This window comes from Eurosta solidaginis, chromosome 5 (assembly GCF_040869045.1).
Source record: "Eurosta solidaginis isolate ZX-2024a chromosome 5, ASM4086904v1, whole genome shotgun sequence".
Lineage (NCBI taxonomy): Eukaryota > Metazoa > Arthropoda > Insecta > Diptera > Tephritidae > Eurosta > Eurosta solidaginis.
In genome coordinates, this window is record NC_090323.1 from 247,113,754 (window position 1) to 247,126,892 (window position 13,139).

The following is a 13,139-nucleotide window of genomic DNA, read 5'->3' on the forward strand; positions in this document are numbered from 1 at the left end:
GGTGGTATATATAGTATATATATGGTGGTATATATAGTATATATATATAGTATATATATATATATTTTCGCAAATTTTAGCCCCATTTTAACAGCTAGAAGCTTCAAATTTCACCGAATATTTACTTATATAGCATATATTGTTGTCTGAAAAAATCATAGAGATCGGTTGTATATATAGTATATATCTCATACAACCGATTTTTCAGATAAGAAACTTTTCGCAATTAAAAAAAAAAAAAAAAAAAAAAAAACTTTTCACAATTCCTACCCCATTTTAACAGCTATAAGCTTCAAATTTCACTGATTGCTTACGTATATAGCATATATTGTTGTCTGAAAAAATCATAGAGATCGGTTCTATATATAGTATATATCTCATACAACCGATTGTTCAGATAAGAAACTTTTCGCAATTTCTACCCCATTTTAACAGCTAGAAGCTTCAAATTTCACCAACTGCTTACGTGTATAGCATATATTGATGTCTGAAAAAATCATTGAGATCGGTGATATACATAGTATATATCTCATACAACCGATTGTTCAGATAAGAAACTTTGCGCAATTTCTGCCCCGTTTTAACAGTTAGAAGCTTCAAATTTCACAAAATGCTTTCGTATATAGCATATATTGTTGTCTGAAAAAATCATAGAGATCGGTGATATATATATTATATACTTCATATAAACTGTCATATTGACCCCTTTTTTACGGCTAGAAGCTTCAAGATTCATCAAGTTTCATCAAATAATTACGTTTACGTCATATATTTTTGAAATACGTGATTCGTAGCCATAGTTTTTACATGCAGACCACAAAAAACGTGAAGCTTTGCATCCTCACACAGATTACCTACCTATTTTTTATTTTATATTTATCTTAAAAATCGTTTAGATATGTTCAAATTTCACCAAATGCTTACGTGTATAGCATATATTGTTGTCTGAGAAAATCATAGATACCGGTGGTATATATAGTATATATCCCATACAACCGATTGTTCAGATAAGAAACTTTGCGCAATTTCTTCCCCATTTTAACAGTTATAAGCTTCAAATTTCACCGATTGCTTACGTATATAGTATGTATTGTTGTGTCAAAAAATCATAGAGATCGGTGATATATATAATATATATATGATGGTATATATAGTATATATATATAGTATATATATATTTTTTTTACGATTTCGGCCCCATTTTAACAGCTAGAAGCTTCAAATTTCACCAACTGCTTACGTGTATAGCATATATTGATGTCTGAAAAAATCATTGAGATCGGTGGTACACATAGTATATATCTCATACAACCGATTGTTCAGATAAGAAACTTTGCGCAATTTCTGCCCCGTTTTAACAGTTAGAAGCATCAAATTTCACAAAATGCTTACGTATATAGCATATATTGTTGTCTGAAAAAATCATAGAGATCGGTCGTATATATATTATATACTTCATATAAACTGTCATTTTGACCCCTTTTTTACGGCTAGAATCTTCAAAATTCATCAAATTTCATCAAATAGTTACGTTTTCGTCATATATTTTTGAAATGCGTGATTCGTAGTCATAGTTTACACGCAGACCACAAAAAACCTGAAACTTTGCATCCTCACACAAAGTACCTACCCGTTTTTATACCTTTCATGAAAATGAAATGGTATATTAATTTCGTCACGAAACCGAAAATTGTAAGTCCTTAAAGGAAAATAGATAGACCCACCATTAAGTATACCGAAATAATCAGGTTGAAGAGCTGAGTTGTTTTAGCCATGTCCGTCTGTCCGTCTGTCCGTCTGTCCGTCTGTCTGTTTGTATGCAAACTAGTCCCTCAATTTTTGAGATATCTTGATAAAATTTGGTGAGCAGGTGTATTTGGGTGTCCGATTAGACATTTGTCGGAACCGACCGGATCGGACCACTATAGCATATATCCTCCATACAACCGATTTTTCAGAAAAAGAGGATTTTTGTAATATCTTACCCAATTTAACAGATTGAAGCTTCAAACTTCACCATATACTTTCGTATATTGAACATATTGTTGCCTGAAAAAATTTATGAGATCGGTCGTATATATAGTATATATCCCCCACAACCGATTGTTCAGATAAGGAACTTTTCGTAATTACTGCCCTATTTTAAGAGCTAGAGGCTTCAAATTTCAGCGAATGCTTACTTATATAGCATATATTGTTGTCTGAAAAAATCATAAAGATCGGTGGTATATATAGTATATATATGGTGGTATATATAGTATATATATATAGTATATATATATATATTTTCGCAAATTTTAGCCCCATTTTAACAGCTAGAAGCTTCAAATTTCACCGAATATTTACTTATATAGCATATATTGTTGTCTGAAAAAATCATAGAGATCGGTTGTATATATAGTATATATCTCATACAACCGATTTTTCAGATAAGAAACTTTTCGCAATTAAAAAAAAAAAAAAAAAAAAAAAAAACTTTTCACAATTTCTACCCCATTTTAACAGTTATAAGCTTCAAATTTCACTGATTGCTTACGTATATAGCATATATTGTTGTCTGAAAAAATCATAGAGATCGGTTCTATATATAGTATATATCTCATACAACCGATTGTTCAGATAAGAAACTTTTCGCAATTTCTACCCCATTTTAACAGCTAGAAGCTTCAAATTTCACCAACTGCTTACGTGTATAGCATATATTGATGTCTGAAAAAATCATTGAGATCGGTGATATACATAGTATATATCTCATACAACCGATTGTTCAGATAAGAAACTTTGCGCAATTTCTGCCCCGTTTTAACAGTTAGAAGCTTCAAATTTCACAAAATGCTTTCGTATATAGCATATATTGTTGTCTGAAAAAATCATAGAGATCGGTGGTATATATATTATATACTTCATATAAACTGTCATATTGACCCCTTTTTTACGGCTAGAAGCTTCAAGATTCATCAAGTTTCATCAAATAATTACGTTTGCGTCATATATTTTTGAAATACGTGATTCGTAGCAATAGTTTTTACATGCAGACCACAAAAAACGTGAAGCTTTGCATCCTCACACAGATTACCTACCTATTTTTTATTTTATATTTATCTTAAAAATCGTTTAGATATGTTCAAATTTCACCAAATGCTTACGTGTATAGCATATATTGTTGTCTGAGAAAATCATAGATACCGGTGGTATATATAGTATATATCCCATACAACCGATTGTTCAGATAAGAAACTTTGCGCAATTTCTTCCCCATTTTAACAGTTATAAGCTTCAAACTTCACCGATTGCTTACGTATATAGTATGTATTGTTGTGTCAAAAAATCATAGAGATCGGTGATATATATAATATATATATGATGGTATATATAGTATATATATATTATATATATATTTTTTTTACGATTTCGGCCCCATTTTAACAGCTAGAAGCTTCAAATTTCACCAACTGCTTACGTGTATAGCATATATTGATGTCTGAAAAAATCATTGAGATCGGTGGTACACATAGTATATATCTCATACAACCGATTGTTCAGATAAGAAACTTTGCGCAATTTCTGCCCCGTTTTAACAGTTAGAAGCATCAAATTTCACAAAATGCTTACGTATATAGCATATATTGTTGTCTGAAAAAATCATAGAGATCGGTCGTATATATATTATATACTTCATATAAACTGTCATTTTGACCCCTTTTTTACGGCTAGAATCTTCAAAATTCATCAAATTTCATCAAATAGTTACGTTTTCGTCATATATTTTTGAAATGCGTGATTCGTAGTCATAGTTTTTACACGCAGACCACAAAAAACCTGAAACTTTGCATCCTCACACAAAGTACCTACCCGTTTTTTATTTTATATTTATCTTAAAAATCTTTAAGGTATGTAGATCTGTTCACTATATATTTCTTATTTTATACATCCGATTATTCGGAGATTACGAACGGGATAAGATTATTGTTCAGCCCCATTCATGAAAGGTATGAAGTCTTCGGCACAGCCGAAGACAGTCCCGTTCTTACTTGTTTATTTTATATTTATCTTAAAAATCGTTTAGATATGTTCAAATTTCACCAAATGCTTACGTGTATAGCATATATTGTTGTCTGAGAAAATCATAGATACCGGTGGTATATATAGTATATATCCCATACAACCGATTGTTCAGATAAGAAACTTTGCGCAATTTCTTCCCCATTTTAACAGTTATAAGCTTCAAATTTCACCGATTGCTTACGTATATAGTATGTATTGTTGTGTCAAAAAATCATAGAGATCGGTGATATATATAATATATATATGATGGTATATATAGTATATATATATAGTATATATATATATTTTTTTACGATTTCGGCCCCATTTTAACAGCTAGAAGCTTCAAATTTCACCAACTGCTTACGTGTATAGCATATATTGATGTCTGAAAAAATCATTGAGATCGGTGGTACACATAGTATATATCTCATACAACCGATTGTTCAGATAAGAAACTTTGCGCAATTTCTGCCCCGTTTTAACAGTTAGAAGCATCAAATTTCACAAAATGCTTACGTATATAGCATATATTGTTGTCTGAAAAAATCATAGAGATCGGTCGAATATATATTATATACTTCATATAAACTGTCATTTTGACCCCTTTTTTACGGCTAGAATCTTCAAAATTCATCAAATTTCATCAAATAGTTACGTTTTCGTCATATATTTTTGAAATGCGTGATTCGTAGTCATAGTTTTTACACGCAGACCACAAAAAACCTGAAACTTTGCATCCTCACACAAAGTACCTACCCGTTTTTATACCTTTCATGAAAATGAAATGGTATATTAATTTCGTCACGAAACCGAAAATTGTAAGTCCTTAAAGGAAAATAGATAGACCCACCATTAAGTATACCGAAATAATCAGGTTGAAGAGCTGAGTTGTTTTAGCCATGTCCGTCTGTCCGTCTGTCCGTCTGTCCGTCTGTCTGTTTGTATGCAAACTAGTCCCTCAATTTTTGAGATATCTTGATAAAATTTGGTGAGCAGGTGTATTTGGGTGTCCGATTAGACATTTGTCGGAACCGACCGGATCGGACCACTATAGCATATATCCTCCATACAACCGATTTTTCAGAAAAAGAGGATTTTTGTAATATCTTACCCAATTTAACAGATTGAAGCTTCAAACTTCACCATATACTTTCGTATATTGAACATATTGTTGCCTGAAAAAATTTATGAGATCGGTCGTATATATAGTATATATCCCCCACAACCGATTGTTCAGATAAGGAACTTTTCGTAATTACTGCCCTATTTTAAGAGCTAGAGGCTTCAAATTTCAGCGAATGCTTACTTATATAGCATATATTGTTGTCTGAAAAAATCATAAAGATCGGTGGTATATATAGTATATATATGGTGGTATATATAGTATATATATATAGTATATATATATATATTTTCGCAAATTTTAGCCCCATTTTAACAGCTAGAAGCTTCAAATTTCACCGAATATTTACTTATATAGCATATATTGTTGTCTGAAAAAATCATAGAGATCGGTTGTATATATAGTATATATCTCATACAACCGATTTTTCAGATAAGAAACTTTTCGCAATTAAAAAAAAAAAAAAAAACTTTTCACAATTTCTACCCCATTTTAACAGTTATAAGCTTCAAATTTCACTGATTGCTTACGTATATAGCATATATTGTTGTCTGAAAAAATCATAGAGATCGGTTCTATATATAGTATATATCTCATACAACCGATTGTTCAGATAAGAAACTTTTCGCAATTTCTACCCCATTTTAACAGCTAGAAGCTTCAAATTTCACCAACTGCTTACGTGTATAGCATATATTGATGTCTGAAAAAATCATTGAGATCGGTGATATACATAGTATATATCTCATACAACCGATTGTTCAGATAAGAAACTTTGCGCAATTTCTGCCCCGTTTTAACAGTTAGAAGCTTCAAATTTCACAAAATGCTTTCGTATATAGCATATATTGTTGTCTGAAAAAATCATAGAGATCGGTGGTATATATATTATATACTTCATATAAACTGTCATATTGACCCCTTTTTTACGGCTAGAAGCTTCAAGATTCATCAAGTTTCATCAAATAATTACGTTTACGTCATATATTTTTGAAATACGTGATTCGTAGCCATAGTTTTTACATGCAGACCACAAAAAACGTGAAGCTTTGCATCCTCACACAGATTACCTACCTATTTTTTATTTTATATTTATCTTAAAAATCGTTTAGATATGTTCAAATTTCACCAAATGCTTACGTGTATAGCATATATTGTTGTCTGAGAAAATCATAGATACCGGTGGTATATATAGTATATATCCCATACAACCGATTGTTCAGATAAGAAACTTTGCGCAATTTCTTCCCCATTTTAACAGTTATAAGCTTCAAACTTCACCGATTGCTTACGTATATAGTATGTATTGTTGTGTCAAAAAATCATAGAGATCGGTGATATATATAATATATATATGATGGTATATATAGTATATATATATTATATATATATTTTTTTTACGATTTCGGCCCCATTTTAACAGCTAGAAGCTTCAAATTTCACCAACTGCTTACGTGTATAGCATATATTGATGTCTGAAAAAATCATTGAGATCGGTGGTACACATAGTATATATCTCATACAACCGATTGTTCAGATAAGAAACTTTGCGCAATTTCTGCCCCGTTTTAACAGTTAGAAGCATCAAATTTCACAAAATGCTTACGTATATAGCATATATTGTTGTCTGAAAAAATCATAGAGATCGGTCGTATATATATTATATACTTCATATAAACTGTCATTTTGACCCCTTTTTTACGGCTAGAATCTTCAAATTTCATCAAATTTCATCAAATAGTTACGTTTTCGTCATATATTTTTGAAATGCGTGATTCGTAGTCATAGTTTTTACACGCAGACCACAAAAAACCTGAAACTTTGCATCCTCACACAAAGTACCTACCCGTTTTTTATTTTATATTTATCTTAAAAATCTTTAAGGTATGTAGATCTGTTCACTATATATTTCTTATTTTATACATCCGATTATTCGGAGATTACGAACGGGATAAGATTATTGTTCAGCCCCATTCATGAAAGGTATGAAGTCTTCGGCACAGCCGAAGACAGTCCCGTTCTTACTTGTTTATTTTATATTTATCTTAAAAATCGTTTAGATATGTTCAAATTTCACCAAATGCTTACGTGTATAGCATATATTGTTGTCTGAGAAAATCATAGATACCGGTGGTATATATAGTATATATCCCATACAACCGATTGTTCAGATAAGAAACTTTGCGCAATTTCTTCCCCATTTTAACAGTTATAAGCTTCAAATTTCACCGATTGCTTACGTATATAGTATGTATTGTTGTGTCAAAAAATCATAGAGATCGGTGATATATATAATATATATATGATGGTATATATAGTATATATATATAGTATATATATATTTTTTTACGATTTCGGCCCCATTTTAACAGCTAGAAGCTTCAAATTTCACCAACTGCTTACGTGTATAGCATATATTGATGTCTGAAAAAATCATTGAGATCGGTGGTACACATAGTATATATCTCATACAACCGATTGTTCAGATAAGAAACTTTGCGCAATTTCTGCCCCGTTTTAACAGTTAGAAGCATCAAATTTCACAAAATGCTTACGTATATAGCATATATTGTTGTCTGAAAAAATCATAGAGATCGGTCGTATATATATTATATACTTCATATAAACTGTCATTTTGACCCCTTTTTTACGGCTAGAATCTTCAAAATTCATCAAATTTCATCAAATAGTTACGTTTTCGTCATATATTTTTGAAATGCGTGATTCGTAGTCATAGTTTTTACACGCAGACCACAAAAAACCTGAAACTTTGCATCCTCACACAAAGTACCTACCCGTTTTTATACCTTTCATGAAAATGAAATGGTATATTAATTTCGTCACGAAACCGAAAATTGTAAGTCCTTAAAGGAAAATAGATAGACCCACCATTAAGTATACCGAAATAATCAGGTTGAAGAGCTGAGTTGTTTTAGCCATGTCCGTCTGTCCGTCTGTCCGTCTGTCTGTTTGTATGCAAACTAGTCCCTCAATTTTTGAGATATCTTGATAAAATTTGGTGAGCAGGTGTATTTGGGTATCCGATTAGACATTTGTCGGAACCGACCGGATCGGACCACTATAGCATATATCCTCCATACAACCGATTTTTCAGAAAAAGAGGATTTTTGTAATATCTTACCCAATTTAACAGATTGAAGCTTCAAACTTCACCATATACTTTCGTATATTGAACATATTGTTGCCTGAAAAAATTTATGAGATCGGTCGTATATATAGTATATATCCCCCACAACCGATTGTTCAGATAAGGAACTTTTCGTAATTACTGCCCTATTTTAAGAGCTAGAGGCTTCAAATTTCAGCGAATGCTTACTTATATAGCATATATTGTTGTCTGAAAAAATCATAAAGATCGGTGGTATATATAGTATATATATGGTGGTATATATAGTATATATATATAGTATATATATATATATTTTCGCAAATTTTAGCCCCATTTTAACAGCTAGAAGCTTCAAATTTCACCGAATATTTACTTATATAGCATATATTGTTGTCTGAAAAAATCATAGAGATCGGTTGTATATATAGTATATATCTCATACAACCGATTTTTCAGATAAGAAACTTTTCGCAATTAAAAAAAAAAAAAAAAAAAAAAAAACTTTTCACAATTTCTACCCCATTTTAACAGTTATAAGCTTCAAATTTCACTGATTGCTTACGTATATAGCATATATTGTTGTCTGAAAAAATCATAGAGATCGGTTCTATATATAGTATATATCTCATACAACCGATTGTTCAGATAAGAAACTTTTCGCAATTTCTACCCCATTTTAACAGCTAGAAGCTTCAAATTTCACCAACTGCTTACGTGTATAGCATATATTGATGTCTGAAAAAATCATTGAGATCGGTGATATACATAGTATATATCTCATACAACCGATTGTTCAGATAAGAAACTTTGCGCAATTTCTGCCCCGTTTTAACAGTTAGAAGCTTCAAATTTCACAAAATGCTTTCGTATATAGCATATATTGTTGTCTGAAAAAATCATAGAGATCGGTGGTATATATATTATATACTTCATATAAACTGTCATATTGACCCCTTTTTTACGGCTAGAAGCTTCAAGATTCATCAAGTTTCATCAAATAATTACGTTTACGTCATATATTTTTGAAATACGTGATTCGTAGCAATAGTTTTTACATGCAGACCACAAAAAACGTGAAGCTTTGCATCCTCACACAGATTACCTACCTATTTTTTATTTTATATTTATCTTAAAAATCGTTTAGATATGTTCAAATTTCACCAAATGCTTACGTGTATAGCATATATTGTTGTCTGAGAAAATCATAGATACCGGTGGTATATATAGTATATATCCCATACAACCGATTGTTCAGATAAGAAACTTTGCGCAATTTCTTCCCCATTTTAACAGTTATAAGCTTCAAACTTCACCGATTGCTTACGTATATAGTATGTATTGTTGTGTCAAAAAATCATAGAGATCGGTGATATATATAATATATATATGATGGTATATATAGTATATATATATTATATATATATTTTTTTTACGATTTCGGCCCCATTTTAACAGCTAGAAGCTTCAAATTTCACCAACTGCTTACGTGTATAGCATATATTGATGTCTGAAAAAATCATTGAGATCGGTGGTACACATAGTATATATCTCATACAACCGATTGTTCAGATAAGAAACTTTGCGCAATTTCTGCCCCGTTTTAACAGTTAGAAGCATCAAATTTCACAAAATGCTTACGTATATAGCATATATTGTTGTCTGAAAAAATCATAGAGATCGGTCGTATATATATTATATACTTCATATAAACTGTCATTTTGACCCCTTTTTTACGGCTAGAATCTTCAAAATTCATCAAATTTCATCAAATAGTTACGTTTTCGTCATATATTTTTGAAATGCGTGATTCGTAGTCATAGTTTTTACACGCAGACCACAAAAAACCTGAAACTTTGCATCCTCACACAAAGTACCTACCCGTTTTTTATTTTATATTTATCTTAAAAATCTTTAAGGTATGTAGATCTGTTCACTATATATTTCTTATTTTATACATCCGATTATTCGGAGATTACGAACGGGATAAGATTATTGTTCAGCCCCATTCATGAAAGGTATGAAGTCTTCGGCATAGCCGAAGACAGTCCCGTTCTTACTTGTTTTATTTTATATTTATCTTAAAAATCGTTAAGGTATGCAGATCTGTTCACTTTATATTTCTTATCTTATACATCCGATTATTCGGAGATTACGAACGGGATAAGATTATTGTTCAGCCCCATTCATGAAAGGTATGAAGTCTTCGGCACAGCCGAAGACAGTCCCGTTCTTACTTGTTTATTTTATATTTATCTTAAAAATCGTTAAGGTATGCAGATCTGTTCACTATATATTTCTTATCTTATACATCCGATTATTCGGAGATTACGAACGGGATAAGATTATTGTTCAGCCCCATTCATGAAAGGTATGAAGTCTTCGGCACAGCCGAAGACAGTCCCGTTCTTACTTGTTGTAACTAACATTGGGATTATTCGTCCAAATTTACAATTTTTTTTCGTAGCTCTTTGTTCGTATTCATTTTCTCGTTGTTCAAGAAGTATATTTTTAAAAATATAATAAAACACCAATTCAAAAATAATTTATTTAAAACGTACTAAGTCATTACTATAGCAACTTATAGGGAGCTATAAATTTGCAGAACTTTTTGTATCAGTCCTTATAGAGTAAGAGCCCGTGACGGTCAGACCTTTGTGATTTTATAAAAGTTGAAATTTCGTCAGTGCATACTTCCAACTGAAGCAGGGTCGTTGGTCTGTTATAAAATTTGAGTCATGGTGGCTTTAACAGATATCGTGCAAAAATTTTGCAGAAAAATATACCTTTTTTTCGTCATTTTATAAAGACTGATTTTCATATATGGTCTCCATCACGATATAAGAAGCCACTAGCCTCATTGCCAGACACTTTCCATAGTGCCTCTGTTCAGCTAGACACTTTTTTTTTCATTTAATAGTAGCGTTTTTACATATTTTAACAAAAGGTAAGTAAATGCGGTATTCATTTCTTTTTTCTCTGTTGATATCGCAGTTATTCTTGTACCCCTTAATTGACCATCAAGTTGAGAAATAATATCATGAGCCAAGTCTGGTGTTAGTCGGTACAGCTTTCGAAACTCCGTTGCATTCAATTGGAATGGATTATCTACTTCTCTAAGAAGGTGTCTGTCCACTGGCGATGGACTTAGTAATTCTTCATCTTGTGATAAAGCGTACGCTAAGTACTCCAATGCCATTTGATTTATAAATAAAGCAGCTTTTCGGGTTTGAAAGTATTTAATTAACGCATCCAATTTACTTGCTGTTTATTTAACAACACAGCTTTTCGTCGATAAACAAATATCGATAAACAATTGTTACTGAATAACGAAATCGTTAGAGTTATCGATTCGCAAATAAAGCGATGGCAAATGTGGTTAAAAAGTTAGTGAATTCACTAATAGCGTTTTCTTTTCTGGCAAAAGTGTTACGCTTTTTGTACGCCGCTAGGGTTGTAAATATAGTTTGTTCTAAAAAGCAGGTGACGCCTTTACGGAATATTTCGTTCTTTTGTGAAAATTGTTGCCTGCTCGCAACGCAAAAGCTTTACACTTTTACCCTGCATAAAATGGCGGGGTGGCAGTGCAACTCTGCTAAACTAGCTGATCGTGTCAATTTATTTTCGTAACTTCACATATTTTCAGGCGGAGAAAATTGAAATGAAGGAAATAATTGCTAATGAATCTTTATTATCATTGACAGAGCGTTTGTGAAAATCGGCTAATATACGGGGTAGCCATTTATGTTCTTTGCATGCACTATAAATTTTGAAAATTTTCCGGGGTAGTAGTAACTCTATTAAGACTTCACCATTTACTTAGGCACCAATTTATTTCAGAAAAGAAAGCGCTGTAACTTTTTTAACCACATTTGCCATCGCATTAATAAATGCCATTTATTTCGAGTCGTTAAATTAAATTAGTGAATAGTACAATCGATAAGGCAAGCGACAAAATCGTTAATTAAAATCTCGACAAATCGCATCGTTATAAGTTAGTGAATTCCACTACAGTGCTGGAATTCTGTAACTCTTGTAACGATTGTTTGTGAATAGCACAATCGTTATCGTTAGCTATAAATCGTTAGTTAAAATCTCGGCAAATCGATTCGTTAAAAGTTAGAGAGTTCCATCACTGAGCTGGAATTCTGCAACTTTTTTTAACGACATTCGCCAACGCTGTATAACGAATCTATAGATATAAAGATTTGGATTTTCAATAACAAAAAAAAAAAATTGGAAGAAAAATATAAAATTGTTGGTGGGCTACATTTGAAATTTTTGAGAGGGGAGCATTTGACTCCTGTAAAAAATTCTACTTAAGATTAAGTACATAAGGGGAGGGGAGGGGGGGGGGGGCTTAAATAATCCCCCGCCGGATAGAAATTGAGCTCATTCGCTTTGTTTTGCTGATTTTCCGATAATTGATGTATATTGGAACTATTTTCCGTCAACTCTTGTTAAATTTGGTTTGCAGATAAACTTGATTCGGCGTTACGCCAACAGAGATAACGAAAAATTACACTGATGATGTCGCAACGGCGAAACCGGTACGTCTGCGAGCCAAATTTTACAAGGAATGACGGAAAATCGTTACAATATACATCAAAAATTGAGCTTCTACACACACCTCATTGCTGGAGCCTTGCTGTTTGCTCCAGAAATATCGACGGTGACTAACAAGGCCGCCGCAGTTGAGCGTACAGCTATATCTAATTTTTTCATGGACTGAAATCTTCCAAATTTTTGCTTGCAAAAAAAAGTAGGATTTTATCTAAAATTTGAAAACTATACAAAACCGGTAAAATAAATAAATTTGTCACATGTGCCCTGCAAAAGTTA

At 31.9% G+C, this 13,139-nt stretch overlaps 2 protein-coding genes across 2 annotated transcripts in view; one reads left to right on the top strand and one right to left on the bottom strand.

The window, feature by feature from the left end:
* Positions 1–13,139, top strand: part of LOC137253082 (uncharacterized) — an 83,579-nt gene that overhangs the window by 63,301 nt on the left and 7,139 nt on the right. The gene's annotated exons all lie outside the window — the stretch shown is intronic.
* The window catches only part of LOC137253081 (zinc finger TRAF-type-containing protein 1 homolog), an 81,123-nt gene that overhangs the window by 18,757 nt on the left and 49,227 nt on the right, over positions 1–13,139 (bottom strand). The gene's annotated exons all lie outside the window — the stretch shown is intronic.